General features: G+C 41.1%; 1 protein-coding gene across 1 annotated transcript in view; it reads left to right on the top strand.

The window, feature by feature from the left end:
• DPP10 (dipeptidyl peptidase like 10) overlaps positions 1-18,146 on the top strand; it is a 511,573-nt gene that overhangs the window by 349,272 nt on the left and 144,155 nt on the right. The window lies entirely within an intron of this gene.

The raw sequence follows: 18,146 nt of genomic DNA, 5'->3' as shown, positions 1-18,146 counted from the left end.
GGGATACTGTATTCCTGTGTAAGGCTGATCACAGTGTATCATTGTGTATGTGGGATACTGTATTCCTGTGTAAGGCTGATCACAGTGTATCATTGTGTATGTGGGATACTGTATTCCTGTGTAAGGCTGATCACAGTGTATCATTGTGTATGTGGGATACTGTATTCCTGTGTAAGGCTGATCACAGTGTATCATTGTGTATGTGGGATACTGTATTCCTGTGTAAGGCTGATCACAGTGTATCATTGTGTATGTGGGATACTGTATTCCTGTGTAAGGCTGATCACAGTGTATCATTGTGTATGTGGGATACTGTATTCCTGTGTAAGGCTGATCACAGTGTATCATTGTGTATGTGGGATACTGTATTCCTGTGTAAGGCTGATCACAGTGTATCATTGTGTATGTGGGATACTGTATTCCTGTGTAAGGCTGATCACAGTGTATCATTGTGTATGTGGGATACTGTATTCCTGTGTAAGGCTGATCACAGTGTATCATTGTGTATGTGGGATACTGTATTCCTGTGTAAGGCTGATCACAGTGTATCATTGTGTATGTGGGATACTGTATTCCTGTGTAAGGCTGATCACAGTGTATCATTGTGTATGTGGGATACTGTATTCCTGTGTAAGGCTGATCACAGTGTATCATTGTGTATGTGGGATACTGTATTCCTGTGTAAGGCTGATCACAGTGTATCATTGTGTATGTGGGATACTGTATTCCTGTGTAAGGCTGATCACAGTGTATCATTGTGTATGTGGGATACTGTATTCCTGTGTAAGGCTGATCACAGTGTATCATTGTGTATGTGGGATACTGTATTCCTGTGTAAGGCTGATCACAGTGTATCATTGTGTATGTGGGATACTGTATTCCTGTGTAAGGCTGATCACAGTGTATCATTGTGTATGTGGGATACTGTATTCCTGTGTAAGGCTGATCACAGTGTATCATTGTGTATGTGGGATACTGTATTCCTGTGTAAGGCTGATCACAGTGTATCATTGTGTATGTGGGATACTGTATTCCTGTGTAAGGCTGATCACAGTGTATCATTGTGTATGTGGGATACTGTATTCCTGTGTAAGGCTGATCACAGTGTATCATTGTGTATGTGGGATACTGTATTCCTGTGTAAGGCTGATCACAGTGTATCATTGTGTATGTGGGATACTGTATTCCTGTGTAAGGCTGATCACAGTGTATCATTGTGTATGGTGGGATACTGTATTCCTGTGTAAGGCTGATCACAGTGTATCATTGTGTATGTGGGATACTGTATTCCTGTGTAAGGCTGATCACAGTGTATCATTGTGTATGTGGGATACTGTATTCCTGTGTAAGGCTGATCACAGTGTATCATTGTGTATGTGGGATACTGTATTCCTGTGTAAGGCTGATCACAGTGTATCATTGTGTATGTGGGATACTGTATTCCTGTGTAAGGCTGATCACAGTGTATCATTGTGTATGTGGGATACTGTATTCCTGTGTAAGGCTGATCACAGTGTATCATTGTGTATGTGGGATACTGTATTCCTGTGTAAGGCTGATCACAGTGTATCATTGTGTATGTGGGATACTGTATTCCTGTGTAAGGCTGATCACAGTGTATCATTGTGTATGTGGGATACTGTATTCCTGTGTAAGGCTGATCACAGTGTATCATTGTGTATGTGGGATACTGTATTCCTGTGTAAGGCTGATCACAGTGTATCATTGTGTATGTGGGATACTGTATTCCTGTGTAAGGCTGATCACAGTGTATCATTGTGTATGTGGGATACTGTATTCCTGTGTAAGGCTGATCACAGTGTATCATTGTGTATGTGGGATACTGTATTCCTGTGTAAGGCTGATCACAGTGTATCATTGTGTATGTGGGATACTGTATTCCTGTGTAAGGCTGATCACAGTGTATCATTGTGTATGTGGGATTACTGTATTCCTGTGTAAGGCTGATCACAGTGTATCATTGTGTATGTGGGATACTGTATTCCTGTGTAAGGCTGATCACAGTGTATCATTGTGTATGTGGGATACTGTATTCCTGTGTAAGGCTGATCACAGTGTATCATTGTGTATGTGGGATACTGTATTCCTGTGTAAGGCTGATCACAGTGTATCATTGTGTATGTGGGATACTGTATTCCTGTGTAAGGCTGATCACAGTGTATCATTGTGTATGTGGGATACTGTATTCCTGTGTAAGGCTGATCACAGTGTATCATTGTGTATGTGGGATACTGTATTCCTGTGTAAGGCTGATCACAGTGTATCATTGTGTATGTGGGATACTGTATTCCTGTGTAAGGCTGATCACAGTGTATCATTGTGTATGTGGGATACTGTATTCCTGTGTAAGGCTGATCACAGTGTATCATTGTGTATGTGGGATACTGTATTCCTGTGTAAGGCTGATCACAGTGTATCATTGTGTATGTGGGATACTGTATTCCTGTGTAAGGCTGATCACAGTGTATCATTGTGTATGTGGGATACTGTATTCCTGTGTAAGGCTGATCACAGTGTATCATTGTGTATGTGGGATACTGTATTCCTGTGTAAGGCTGATCACAGTGTATCATTGTGTATGTGGGATACTGTATTCCTGTGTAAGGCTGATCACAGTGTATCATTGTGTATGTGGGATACTGTATTCCTGTGTAAGGCTGATCACAGTGTATCATTGTGTATGTGGGATACTGTATTCCTGTGTAAGGCTGATCACAGTGTATCATTGTGTATGTGGGATACTGTATTCCTGTGTAAGGCTGATCACAGTGTATCATTGTGTATGTGGGATACTGTATTCCTGTGTAAGGCTGATCACAGTGTATCATTGTGTATGTGGGATACTGTATTCCTGTGTAAGGCTGATCACAGTGTATCATTGTGTATGTGGGATACTGTATTCCTGTGTAAGGCTGATCACAGTGTATCATTGTGTATGTGGGATACTGTATTCCTGTGTAAGGCTGATCACAGTGTATCATTGTGTATGTGGGATACTGTATTCCTGTGTAAGGCTGATCACAGTGTATCATTGTGTATGTGGGATACTGTATTCCTGTGTAAGGCTGATCACAGTGTATCATTGTGTATGTGGGATACTGTATTCCTGTGTAAGGCTGATCACAGTGTATCATTGTGTATGTGGGATACTGTATTCCTGTGTAAGGCTGATCACAGTGTATCATTGTGTATGTGGGATACTGTATTCCTGTGTAAGGCTGATCACAGTGTATCATTGTGTATGTGGGATACTGTATTCCTGTGTAAGGCTGATCACAGTGTATCATTGTGTATGTGGGATACTGTATTCCTGTGTAAGGCTGATCACAGTGTATCATTGTGTATGTGGATACTGTATTCTGTGTAAGGCTGATCACAGTGTATCATTGTGTATGTGGGATACTGTATTCCTGTGTAAGGCTGATCACAGTGTATCATTGTGTATGTGGGATACTGTATTCCTGTGTAAGGCTGATCACAGTGTATCATTGTGTATGTGGGATACTGTATTCCTGTGTAAGGCTGATCACAGTGTATCATTGTGTATGTGGGATACTGTATTCCTGTGTAAGGCTGATCACAGTGTATCATTGTGTATGTGGGATACTGTATTCCTGTGTAAGGCTGATCACAGTGTATCATTGTGTATGTGGGATACTGTATTCCTGTGTAAGGCTGATCACAGTGTATCATTGTGTATGTGGGATACTGTATTCCTGTGTAAGGCTGATCACAGTGTATCATTGTGTATGTGGGATACTGTATTCCTGTGTAAGGCTGATCACAGTGTATCATTGTGTATGTGGGATACTGTATTCCTGTGTAAGGCTGATCACAGTGTATCATTGTGTATGTGGGATACTGTATTCCTGTGTAAGGCTGATCACAGTGTATCATTGTGTATGTGGGATACTGTATTCCTGTGTAAGGCTGATCACAGTGTATCATTGTGTATGTGGGATACTGTATTCCTGTGTAAGGCTGATCACAGTGTATCATTGTGTATGTGGGATACTGTATTCCTGTGTAAGGCTGATCACAGTGTATCATTGTGTATGTGGGATACTGTATTCCTGTGTAAGGCTGATCACAGTGTATCATTGTGTATGTGGGATACTGTATTCCTGTGTAAGGCTGATCACAGTGTATCATTGTGTATGTGGGATACTGTATTCCTGTGTAAGGCTGATCACAGTGTATCATTGTGTATGTGGGATACTGTATTCCTGTGTAAGGCTGATCACAGTGTATCATTGTGTATGTGGGATACTGTATTCCTGTGTAAGGCTGATCACAGTGTATCATTGTGTATGTGGGATACTGTATTCCTGTGTAAGGCTGATCACAGTGTATCATTGTGTATGTGGGATACTGTATTCCTGTGTAAGGCTGATCACAGTGTATCATTGTGTATGTGGGATACTGTATTCCTGTGTAAGGCTGATCACAGTGTATCATTGTGTATGTGGGATACTGTATTCCTGTGTAAGGCTGATCACAGTGTATCATTGTGTATGTGGGATACTGTATTCCTGTGTAAGGCTGATCACAGTGTATCATTGTGTATGTGGGATACTGTATTCCTGTGTAAGGCTGATCACAGTGTATCATTGTGTATGTGGGATACTGTATTCCTGTGTAAGGCTGATCACAGTGTATCATTGTGTATGTGGGATACTGTATTCCTGTGTAAGGCTGATCACAGTGTATCATTGTGTATGTGGGATACTGTATTCCTGTGTAAGGCTGATCACAGTGTATCATTGTGTATGTGGGATACTGTATTCCTGTGTAAGGCTGATCACAGTGTATCATTGTGTATGTGGGATACTGTATTCCTGTGTAAGGCTGATCACAGTGTATCATTGTGTATGTGGGATACTGTATTCCTGTGTAAGGCTGATCACAGTGTATCATTGTGTATGTGGGATACTGTATTCCTGTGTAAGGCTGATCACAGTGTATCATTGTGTATGTGGGATACTGTATTCCTGTGTAAGGCTGATCACAGTGTATCATTGTGTATGTGGGATACTGTATTCCTGTGTAAGGCTGATCACAGTGTATCATTGTGTATGTGGGATACTGTATTCCTGTGTAAGGCTGATCACAGTGTATCATTGTGTATGTGGGATACTGTATTCCTGTGTAAGGCTGATCACAGTGTATCATTGTGTATGTGGGATACTGTATTCCTGTGTAAGGCTGATCACAGTGTATCATTGTGTATGTGGGATACTGTATTCCTGTGTAAGGCTGATCACAGTGTATCATTGTGTATGTGGGATACTGTATTCCTGTGTAAGGCTGATCACAGTGTATCATTGTGTATGTGGGATACTGTATTCCTGTGTAAGGCTGATCACAGTGTATCATTGTGTATGTGGGATACTGTATTCCTGTGTAAGGCTGATCACAGTGTATCATTGTGTATGTGGGATACTGTATTCCTGTGTAAGGCTGATCACAGTGTATCATTGTGTATGTGGGATACTGTATTCCTGTGTAAGGCTGATCACAGTGTATCATTGTGTATGTGGGATACTGTATTCCTGTGTAAGGCTGATCACAGTGTATCATTGTGTATGTGGGATACTGTATTCCTGTGTAAGGCTGATCACAGTGTATCATTGTGTATGTGGGATACTGTATTCCTGTGTAAGGCTGATCACAGTGTATCATTGTGTATGTGGGATACTGTATTCCTGTGTAAGGCTGATCACAGTGTATCATTGTGTATGTGGGATACTGTATTCCTGTGTAAGGCTGATCACAGTGTATCATTGTGTATGTGGGATACTGTATTCCTGTGTAGGCTGATCACAGTGTATCATTGTGTATGTGGGATACTGTATTCCTGTGTAAGGCTGATCACAGTGTATCATTGTGTATGTGGGATACTGTATTCCTGTGTAAGGCTGATCACAGTGTATCATTGTGTATGTGGGATACTGTATTCCTGTGTAAGGCTGATCACAGTGTATCATTGTGTATGTGGGATACTGTATTCCTGTGTAAGGCTGATCACAGTGTATCATTGTGTATGTGGGATACTGTATTCCTGTGTAAGGCTGATCACAGTGTATCATTGTGTATGTGGGATACTGTATTCCTGTGTAAGGCTGATCACAGTGTATCATTGTGTATGTGGGATACTGTATTCCTGTGTAAGGCTGATCACAGTGTATCATTGTGTATGTGGGATACTGTATTCCTGTGTAAGGCTGATCACAGTGTATCATTGTGTATGTGGGATACTGTATTCCTGTGTAAGGCTGATCACAGTGTATCATTGTGTATGTGGGATACTGTATTCCTGTGTAAGGCTGATCACAGTGTATCATTGTGTATGTGGGATACTGTATTCCTGTGTAAGGCTGATCACAGTGTATCATTGTGTATGTGGGATACTGTATTCCTGTGTAAGGCTGATCACAGTGTATCATTGTGTATGTGGGATACTGTATTCCTGTGTAAGGCTGATCACAGTGTATCATTGTGTATGTGGGATACTGTATTCCTGTGTAAGGCTGATCACAGTGTATCATTGTGTATGTGGGATACTGTATTCCTGTGTAAGGCTGATCACAGTGTATCATTGTGTATGTGGGATACTGTATTCCTGTGTAAGGCTGATCACAGTGTATCATTGTGTATGTGGGATACTGTATTCCTGTGTAAGGCTGATCACAGTGTATCATTGTGTATGTGGGATACTGTATTCCTGTGTAAGGCTGATCACAGTGTATCATTGTGTATGTGGGATACTGTATTCCTGTGTAAGGCTGATCACAGTGTATCATTGTGTATGTGGGATACTGTATTCCTGTGTAAGGCTGATCACAGTGTATCATTGTGTATGTGGGATACTGTATTCCTGTGTAAGGCTGATCACAGTGTATCATTGTGTATGTGGGATACTGTATTCCTGTGTAAGGCTGATCACAGTGTATCATTGTGTATGTGGGATACTGTATTCCTGTGTAAGGCTGATCACAGTGTATCATTGTGTATGTGGGATACTGTATTCCTGTGTAAGGCTGATCACAGTGTATCATTGTGTATGTGGGATACTGTATTCCTGTGTAAGGCTGATCACAGTGTATCATTGTGTATGTGGGATACTGTATTCCTGTGTAAGGCTGATCACAGTGTATCATTGTGTATGTGGGATACTGTATTCCTGTGTAAGGCTGATCACAGTGTATCATTGTGTATGTGGGATACTGTATTCCTGTGTAAGGCTGATCACAGTGTATCATTGTGTATGTGGGATACTGTATTCCTGTGTAAGGCTGATCACAGTGTATCATTGTGTATGTGGGATACTGTATTCCTGTGTAAGGCTGATCACAGTGTATCATTGTGTATGTGGGATACTGTATTCCTGTGTAAGGCTGATCACAGTGTATCATTGTGTATGTGGGATACTGTATTCCTGTGTAAGGCTGATCACAGTGTATCATTGTGTATGTGGGATACTGTATTCCTGTGTAAGGCTGATCACAGTGTATCATTGTGTATGTGGGATACTGTATTCCTGTGTAAGGCTGATCACAGTGTATCATTGTGTATGTGGGATACTGTATTCCTGTGTAAGGCTGATCACAGTGTATCATTGTGTATGTGGGATACTGTATTCCTGTGTAAGGCTGATCACAGTGTATCATTGTGTATGTGGGATACTGTATTCCTGTGTAAGGCTGATCACAGTGTATCATTGTGTATGTGGGATACTGTATTCCTGTGTAAGGCTGATCACAGTGTATCATTGTGTATGTGGGATACTGTATTCCTGTGTAAGGCTGATCACAGTGTATCATTGTGTATGTGGGATACTGTATTCCTGTGTAAGGCTGATCACAGTGTATCATTGTGTATGTGGGATACTGTATTCCTGTGTAAGGCTGATCACAGTGTATCATTGTGTATGTGGGATACTGTATTCCTGTGTAAGGCTGATCACAGTGTATCATTGTGTATGTGGGATACTGTATTCCTGTGTAAGGCTGATCACAGTGTATCATTGTGTATGTGGGATACTGTATTCCTGTGTAAGGCTGATCACAGTGTATCATTGTGTATGTGGGATACTGTATTCCTGTGTAAGGCTGATCACAGTGTATCATTGTGTATGTGGGATACTGTATTCCTGTGTAAGGCTGATCACAGTGTATCATTGTGTATGTGGGATACTGTATTCCTGTGTAAGGCTGATCACAGTGTATCATTGTGTATGTGGGATACTGTATTCCTGTGTAAGGCTGATCACAGTGTATCATTGTGTATGTGGGATACTGTATTCCTGTGTAAGGCTGATCACAGTGTATCATTGTGTATGTGGGATACTGTATTCCTGTGTAAGGCTGATCACAGTGTATCATTGTGTATGTGGGATACTGTATTCCTGTGTAAGGCTGATCACAGTGTATCATTGTGTATGTGGGATACTGTATTCCTGTGTAAGGCTGATCACAGTGTATCATTGTGTATGTGGGATACTGTATTCCTGTGTAAGGCTGATCACAGTGTATCATTGTGTATGTGGGATACTGTATTCCTGTGTAAGGCTGATCACAGTGTATCATTGTGTATGTGGGATACTGTATTCCTGTGTAAGGCTGATCACAGTGTATCATTGTGTATGTGGGATACTGTATTCCTGTGTAAGGCTGATCACAGTGTATCATTGTGTATGTGGGATACTGTATTCCTGTGTAAGGCTGATCACAGTGTATCATTGTGTATGTGGGATACTGTATTCCTGTGTAAGGCTGATCACAGTGTATCATTGTGTATGTGGGATACTGTATTCCTGTGTAAGGCTGATCACAGTGTATCATTGTGTATGTGGGATACTGTATTCCTGTGTAAGGCTGATCACAGTGTATCATTGTGTATGTGGGATACTGTATTCCTGTGTAAGGCTGATCACAGTGTATCATTGTGTATGTGGGATACTGTATTCCTGTGTAAGGCTGATCACAGTGTATCATTGTGTATGTGGGATACTGTATTCCTGTGTAAGGCTGATCACAGTGTATCATTGTGTATGTGGGATACTGTATTCCTGTGTAAGGCTGATCACAGTGTATCATTGTGTATGTGGGATACTGTATTCCTGTGTAAGGCTGATCACAGTGTATCATTGTGTATGTGGGATACTGTATTCCTGTGTAAGGCTGATCACAGTGTATCATTGTGTATGTGGGATACTGTATTCCTGTGTAAGGCTGATCACAGTGTATCATTGTGTATGTGGGATACTGTATTCCTGTGTAAGGCTGATCACAGTGTATCATTGTGTATGTGGGATACTGTATTCCTGTGTAAGGCTGATCACAGTGTATCATTGTGTATGTGGGATACTGTATTCCTGTGTAAGGCTGATCACAGTGTATCATTGTGTATGTGGGATACTGTATTCCTGTGTAAGGCTGATCACAGTGTATCATTGTGTATGTGGGATACTGTATTCCTGTGTAAGGCTGATCACAGTGTATCATTGTGTATGTGGGATACTGTATTCCTGTGTAAGGCTGATCACAGTGTATCATTGTGTATGTGGGATACTGTATTCCTGTGTAAGGCTGATCACAGTGTATCATTGTGTATGTGGGATACTGTATTCCTGTGTAAGGCTGATCACAGTGTATCATTGTGTATGTGGGATACTGTATTCCTGTGTAAGGCTGATCACAGTGTATCATTGTGTATGTGGGATACTGTATTCCTGTGTAAGGCTGATCACAGTGTATCATTGTGTATGTGGGATACTGTATTCCTGTGTAAGGCTGATCACAGTGTATCATTGTGTATGTGGGATACTGTATTCCTGTGTAAGGCTGATCACAGTGTATCATTGTGTATGTGGGATACTGTATTCCTGTGTAAGGCTGATCACAGTGTATCATTGTGTATGTGGGATACTGTATTCCTGTGTAAGGCTGATCACAGTGTATCATTGTGTATGTGGGATACTGTATTCCTGTGTAAGGCTGATCACAGTGTATCATTGTGTATGTGGGATACTGTATTCCTGTGTAAGGCTGATCACAGTGTATCATTGTGTATGTGGGATACTGTATTCCTGTGTAAGGCTGATCACAGTGTATCATTGTGTATGTGGGATACTGTATTCCTGTGTAAGGCTGATCACAGTGTATCATTGTGTATGTGGGATACTGTATTCCTGTGTAAGGCTGATCACAGTGTATCATTGTGTATGTGGGATACTGTATTCCTGTGTAAGGCTGATCACAGTGTATCATTGTGTATGTGGGATACTGTATTCCTGTGTAAGGCTGATCACAGTGTATCATTGTGTATGTGGGATACTGTATTCCTGTGTAAGGCTGATCACAGTGTATCATTGTGTATGTGGGATACTGTATTCCTGTGTAAGGCTGATCACAGTGTATCATTGTGTATGTGGGATACTGTATTCCTGTGTAAGGCTGATCACAGTGTATCATTGTGTATGTGGGATACTGTATTCCTGTGTAAGGCTGATCACAGTGTATCATTGTGTATGTGGGATACTGTATTCCTGTGTAAGGCTGATCACAGTGTATCATTGTGTATGTGGGATACTGTATTCCTGTGTAAGGCTGATCACAGTGTATCATTGTGTATGTGGGATACTGTATTCCTGTGTAAGGCTGATCACAGTGTATCATTGTGTATGTGGGATACTGTATTCCTGTGTAAGGCTGATCACAGTGTATCATTGTGTATGTGGGATACTGTATTCCTGTGTAAGGCTGATCACAGTGTATCATTGTGTATGTGGGATACTGTATTCCTGTGTAAGGCTGATCACAGTGTATCATTGTGTATGTGGGATACTGTATTCCTGTGTAAGGCTGATCACAGTGTATCATTGTGTATGTGGGATACTGTATTCCTGTGTAAGGCTGATCACAGTGTATCATTGTGTATGTGGGATACTGTATTCCTGTGTAAGGCTGATCACAGTGTATCATTGTGTATGTGGGATACTGTATTCCTGTGTAAGGCTGATCACAGTGTATCATTGTGTATGTGGGATACTGTATTCCTGTGTAAGGCTGATCACAGTGTATCATTGTGTATGTGGGATACTGTATTCCTGTGTAAGGCTGATCACAGTGTATCATTGTGTATGTGGGATACTGTATTCCTGTGTAAGGCTGATCACAGTGTATCATTGTGTATGTGGGATACTGTATTCCTGTGTAAGGCTGATCACAGTGTATCATTGTGTATGTGGGATACTGTATTCCTGTGTAAGGCTGATCACAGTGTATCATTGTGTATGTGGGATACTGTATTCCTGTGTAAGGCTGATCACAGTGTATCATTGTGTATGTGGGATACTGTATTCCTGTGTAAGGCTGATCACAGTGTATCATTGTGTATGTGGGATACTGTATTCCTGTGTAAGGCTGATCACAGTGTATCATTGTGTATGTGGGATACTGTATTCCTGTGTAAGGCTGATCACAGTGTATCATTGTGTATGTGGGATACTGTATTCCTGTGTAAGGCTGATCACAGTGTATCATTGTGTATGTGGGATACTGTATTCCTGTGTAAGGCTGATCACAGTGTATCATTGTGTATGTGGGATACTGTATTCCTGTGTAAGGCTGATCACAGTGTATCATTGTGTATGTGGGATACTGTATTCCTGTGTAAGGCTGATCACAGTGTATCATTGTGTATGTGGGATACTGTATTCCTGTGTAAGGCTGATCACAGTGTATCATTGTGTATGTGGGATACTGTATTCCTGTGTAAGGCTGATCACAGTGTATCATTGTGTATGTGGGATACTGTATTCCTGTGTAAGGCTGATCACAGTGTATCATTGTGTATGTGGGATACTGTATTCCTGTGTAAGGCTGATCACAGTGTATCATTGTGTATGTGGGATACTGTATTCCTGTGTAAGGCTGATCACAGTGTATCATTGTGTATGTGGGATACTGTATTCCTGTGTAAGGCTGATCACAGTGTATCATTGTGTATGTGGGATACTGTATTCCTGTGTAAGGCTGATCACAGTGTATCATTGTGTATGTGGGATACTGTATTCCTGTGTAAGGCTGATCACAGTGTATCATTGTGTATGTGGGATACTGTATTCCTGTGTAAGGCTGATCACAGTGTATCATTGTGTATGTGGGATACTGTATTCCTGTGTAAGGCTGATCACAGTGTATCATTGTGTATGTGGGATACTGTATTCCTGTGTAAGGCTGATCACAGTGTATCATTGTGTATGTGGGATACTGTATTCCTGTGTAAGGCTGATCACAGTGTATCATTGTGTATGTGGGATACTGTATTCCTGTGTAAGGCTGATCACAGTGTATCATTGTGTATGTGGGATACTGTATTCCTGTGTAAGGCTGATCACAGTGTATCATTGTGTATGTGGGATACTGTATTCCTGTGTAAGGCTGATCACAGTGTATCATTGTGTATGTGGGATACTGTATTCCTGTGTAAGGCTGATCACAGTGTATCATTGTGTATGTGGGATACTGTATTCCTGTGTAAGGCTGATCACAGTGTATCATTGTGTATGTGGGATACTGTATTCCTGTGTAAGGCTGATCACAGTGTATCATTGTGTATGTGGGATACTGTATTCCTGTGTAAGGCTGATCACAGTGTATCATTGTGTATGTGGGATACTGTATTCCTGTGTAAGGCTGATCACAGTGTATCATTGTGTATGTGGGATACTGTATTCCTGTGTAAGGCTGATCACAGTGTATCATTGTGTATGTGGGATACTGTATTCCTGTGTAAGGCTGATCACAGTGTATCATTGTGTATGTGGGATACTGTATTCCTGTGTAAGGCTGATCACAGTGTATCATTGTGTATGTGGGATACTGTATTCCTGTGTAAGGCTGATCACAGTGTATCATTGTGTATGTGGGATACTGTATTCCTGTGTAAGGCTGATCACAGTGTATCATTGTGTATGTGGGATACTGTATTCCTGTGTAAGGCTGATCACAGTGTATCATTGTGTATGTGGGATACTGTATTCCTGTGTAAGGCTGATCACAGTGTATCATTGTGTATGTGGGATACTGTATTCCTGTGTAAGGCTGATCACAGTGTATCATTGTGTATGTGGGATACTGTATTCCTGTGTAAGGCTGATCACAGTGTATCATTGTGTATGTGGGATACTGTATTCCTGTGTAAGGCTGATCACAGTGTATCATTGTGTATGTGGGATACTGTATTCCTGTGTAAGGCTGATCACAGTGTATCATTGTGTATGTGGGATACTGTATTCCTGTGTAAGGCTGATCACAGTGTATCATTGTGTATGTGGGATACTGTATTCCTGTGTAAGGCTGATCACAGTGTATCATTGTGTATGTGGGATACTGTATTCCTGTGTAAGGCTGATCACAGTGTATCATTGTGTATGTGGGATACTGTATTCCTGTGTAAGGCTGATCACAGTGTATCATTGTGTATGTGGGATACTGTATTCCTGTGTAAGGCTGATCACAGTGTATCATTGTGTATGTGGGATACTGTATTCCTGTGTAAGGCTGATCACAGTGTATCATTGTGTATGTGGGATACTGTATTCCTGTGTAAGGCTGATCACAGTGTATCATTGTGTATGTGGGATACTGTATTCCTGTGTAAGGCTGATCACAGTGTATCATTGTGTATGTGGGATACTGTATTCCTGTGTAAGGCTGATCACAGTGTATCATTGTGTATGTGGGATACTGTATTCCTGTGTAAGGCTGATCACAGTGTATCATTGTGTATGTGGGATACTGTATTCCTGTGTAAGGCTGATCACAGTGTATCATTGTGTATGTGGGATACTGTATTCCTGTGTAAGGCTGATCACAGTGTATCATTGTGTATGTGGGATACTGTATTCCTGTGTAAGGCTGATCACAGTGTATCATTGTGTATGTGGGATACTGTATTCCTGTGTAAGGCTGATCACAGTGTATCATTGTGTATGTGGGATACTGTATTCCTGTGTAAGGCTGATCACAGTGTATCATTGTGTATGTGGGATACTGTATTCCTGTGTAAGGCTGATCACAGTGTATCATTGTGTATGTGGGATACTGTATTCCTGTGTAAGGCTGATCACAGTGTATCATTGTGTATGTGGGATACTGTATTCCTGTGTAAGGCTGATCACAGTGTATCATTGTGTATGTGGGATACTGTATTCCTGTGTAAGGCTGATCACAGTGTATCATTGTGTATGTGGGATACTGTATTCCTGTGTAAGGCTGATCACAGTGTATCATTGTGTATGTGGGATACTGTATTCCTGTGTAAGGCTGATCACAGTGTATCATTGTGTATGTGGGATACTGTATTCCTGTGTAAGGCTGATCACAGTGTATCATTGTGTATGTGGGATACTGTATTCCTGTGTAAGGCTGATCACAGTGTATCATTGTGTATGTGGGATACTGTATTCCTGTGTAAGGCTGATCACAGTGTATCATTGTGTATGTGGGATACTGTATTCCTGTGTAAGGCTGATCACAGTGTATCATTGTGTATGTGGGATACTGTATTCCTGTGTAAGGCTGATCACAGTGTATCATTGTGTATGTGGGATACTGTATTCCTGTGTAAGGCTGATCACAGTGTATCATTGTGTATGTGGGATACTGTATTCCTGTGTAAGGCTGATCACAGTGTATCATTGTGTATGTGGGATACTGTATTCCTGTGTAAGGCTGATCACAGTGTATCATTGTGTATGTGGGATACTGTATTCCTGTGTAAGGCTGATCACAGTGTATCATTGTGTATGTGGGATACTGTATTCCTGTGTATGGCTGATCACAGTGTATCATTGTGTATGTGGGATACTGTATTCCTGTGTAAGGCTGATCACAGTGTATCATTGTGTATGTGGGATACTGTATTCCTGTGTAAGGCTGATCACAGTGTATCATTGTGTATGTGGGATACTGTATTCCTGTGTAAGGCTGATCACAGTGTATCATTGTGTATGTGGGATACTGTATTCCTGTGTAAGGCTGATCACAGTGTATCATTGTGTATGTGGGATACTGTATTCCTGTGTAAGGCTGATCACAGTGTATCATTGTGTATGTGGGATACTGTATTCCTGTGTAAGGCTGATCACAGTGTATCATTGTGTATGTGGGATACTGTATTCCTGTGTAAGGCTGATCACAGTGTATCATTGTGTATGTGGGATACTGTATTCCTGTGTAAGGCTGATCACAGTGTATCATTGTGTATGTGGGATACTGTATTCCTGTGTAAGGCTGATCACAGTGTATCATTGTGTATGTGGGATACTGTATTCCTGTGTAAGGCTGATCACAGTGTATCATTGTGTATGTGGGATACTGTATTCCTGTGTAAGGCTGATCACAGTGTATCATTGTGTATGTGGGATACTGTATTCCTGTGTAAGGCTGATCACAGTGTATCATTGTGTATGTGGGATACTGTATTCCTGTGTAAGGCTGATCACAGTGTATCATTGTGTATGTGGGATACTGTATTCCTGTGTAAGGCTGATCACAGTGTATCATTGTGTATGTGGGATACTGTATTCCTGTGTAAGGCTGATCACAGTGTATCATTGTGTATGTGGGATACTGTATTCCTGTGTAAGGCTGATCACAGTGTATCATTGTGTATGTGGGATACTGTATTCCTGTGTAAGGCTGATCACAGTGTATCATTGTGTATGTGGGATACTGTATTCCTTTGTAAGGCTGATCACAGTGTATCATTGTGTATGTGGGATACTGTATTCCTGTGTAAGGCTGATCACAGTGTATCATTGTGTATGTGGGATACTGTATTCCTGTGTAAGGCTGATCACAGTGTATCATTGTGTATGTGGGATACTGTATTCCTGTGTAAGGCTGATCACAGTGTATCATTGTGTATGTGGGATACTGTATTCCTGTGTAAGGCTGATCACAGTGTATCATTGTGTATGTGGGATACTGTATTCCTGTGTAAGGCTGATCACAGTGTATCATTGTGTATGTGGGATACTGTATTCCTGTGTAAGGCTGATCACATTGTATCATTGTGTATGTGGGATACTGTATTCCTGTGTAAGGCTGATCACAGTGTATCATTGTGTATGTGGGATACTGTATTCCTGTGTAAGGCTGATCACAGTGTATCATTGTGTATGTGGGATACTGTATTCCTGTGTAAGGCTGATCACAGTGTATCATTGTGTATGTGGGATACTGTATTCCTGTGTAAGGCTGATCACAGTGTATCATTGTGTATGTGGGATACTGTATTCCTGTGTAAGGCTGATCACAGTGTATCATTGTGTATGTGGGATACTGTATTCCTGTGTAAGGCTGATCACAGTGTATCATTGTGTATGTGGGATACTGTATTCCTGTGTAAGGCTGATCACAGTGTATCATTGTGTATGTGGGATACTGTATTCCTGTGTAAGGCTGATCACAGTGTATCATTGTGTATGTGGGATACTGTATTCCTGTGTAAGGCTGATCACAGTGTATCATTGTGTATGTGGGATACTGTATTCCTGTGTAAGGCTGATCACAGTGTATCATTGTGTATGTGGGATACTGTATTCCTGTGTAAGGCTGATCACATTGTATCATTGTGTATGTGGGATACTGTATTCCTTTGTAAGGCTGATCACAGTGTATCATTGTGTATGTGGGATACTGTATTCCTGTGTAAGGCTGATCACATTGTATCATTGTGTATGTGGGATACTGTATTCCTGTGTAAGGCTGATCACATTGTATCATTGTGTATGTGGGATACTGTATTCCTGTGTAAGGCTGATCACAGTGTATCATTGTGTATGTGGGATACTGTATTCCTGTGTAAGGCTGATCACATTGTATCATTGTGTATGTGGGATACTGTATCCCTGTGTAAGGCTGATCACAGTGTATCATTGTGTATGTGGGATACTGTATTCCTGTGTAAGGCTGATCACAGTGTATCATTGTGTATGTGGGATACTGTATTCCTGTGTAAGGCTGATCACAGTGTATCATTGTGTATGTGGGATACTGTATTCCTGTGTAAGGCTGATCACAGTGTATCATTGTGTATGTGGGATACTGTATTCCTGTGTAAGGCTGATCACAGTGTATCATTGTGTATGTGGGATACTGTATTCCTGTGTAAGGCTGATCACAGTGTATCATTGTGTATGTGGGATACTGTATTCCTGTGTAAGGCTGATCACAGTGTATCATTGTGTATGTGGGATACTGTATTCCTTTGTAAGGCTGATCACAGTGTATCATTGTGTATGTGGGATACTGTATTCCTGTGTAAGGCTGATCACAGTGTATCATTGTGTATGTGGGATACTGTATTCCTGTGTAAGGCTGATCACATTGTATCATTGTGTATGTGGGATACTGTATTCCTGTGTAAGGCTGATCACAGTGTATCATTGTGTATGTGGGATACTGTATTCCTGTGTAAGGCTGATCACAGTGTATCATTGTGTATGTGGGATACTGTATTCCTTTGTAAGGCTGATCACAGTGTATCATTGTGTATGTGGGATACTGTATTCCTTTGTAAGGCTGATCACAGTGTATCATTGTGTATGTGGGATACTGTATTCCTGTGTAAGGCTGATCACAGTGTATCATTGTGTATGTGGGATACTGTATTCCTGTGTAAGGCTGATCACAGTGTATCATTGTGTATGTGGGATACTGTATTCCTGTGTAAGGCTGATCACAGTGTATCATTGTGTATGTGGGATACTGTATTCCTGTGTAAGGCTGATCACAGTGTATCAGTGTGTATGTGGGATACTGTATTCCTGTGTAAGGCTGATCACAGTGTATCATTGTGTATGTGGGATACTGTATTCCTTTGTAAGGCTGATCACAGTGTATCATTGTGTATGTGGGATACTGTATTCCTGTGTAAGGCTGATCACAGTGTATCATTGTGTATGTGGGATACTGTATTCCTGTGTAAGGCTGATCACAGTGTATCATTGTGTATGTGGGATACTGTATTCCTGTGTAAGGCTGATCACAGTGTATCATTGTGTATGTGGGATACTGTATTCCTTTATAAGGCTTTCAGAGTCTGAGTCC

Source organism: Ascaphus truei, chromosome 7 (assembly GCF_040206685.1).
Source record: "Ascaphus truei isolate aAscTru1 chromosome 7, aAscTru1.hap1, whole genome shotgun sequence".
In the NCBI taxonomy this organism is placed as follows: domain Eukaryota; kingdom Metazoa; phylum Chordata; class Amphibia; order Anura; family Ascaphidae; genus Ascaphus; species Ascaphus truei.
Note: the sequence above shows the minus strand (reverse complement) of the source record. Positions and strands in the feature narration are given on the sequence as shown.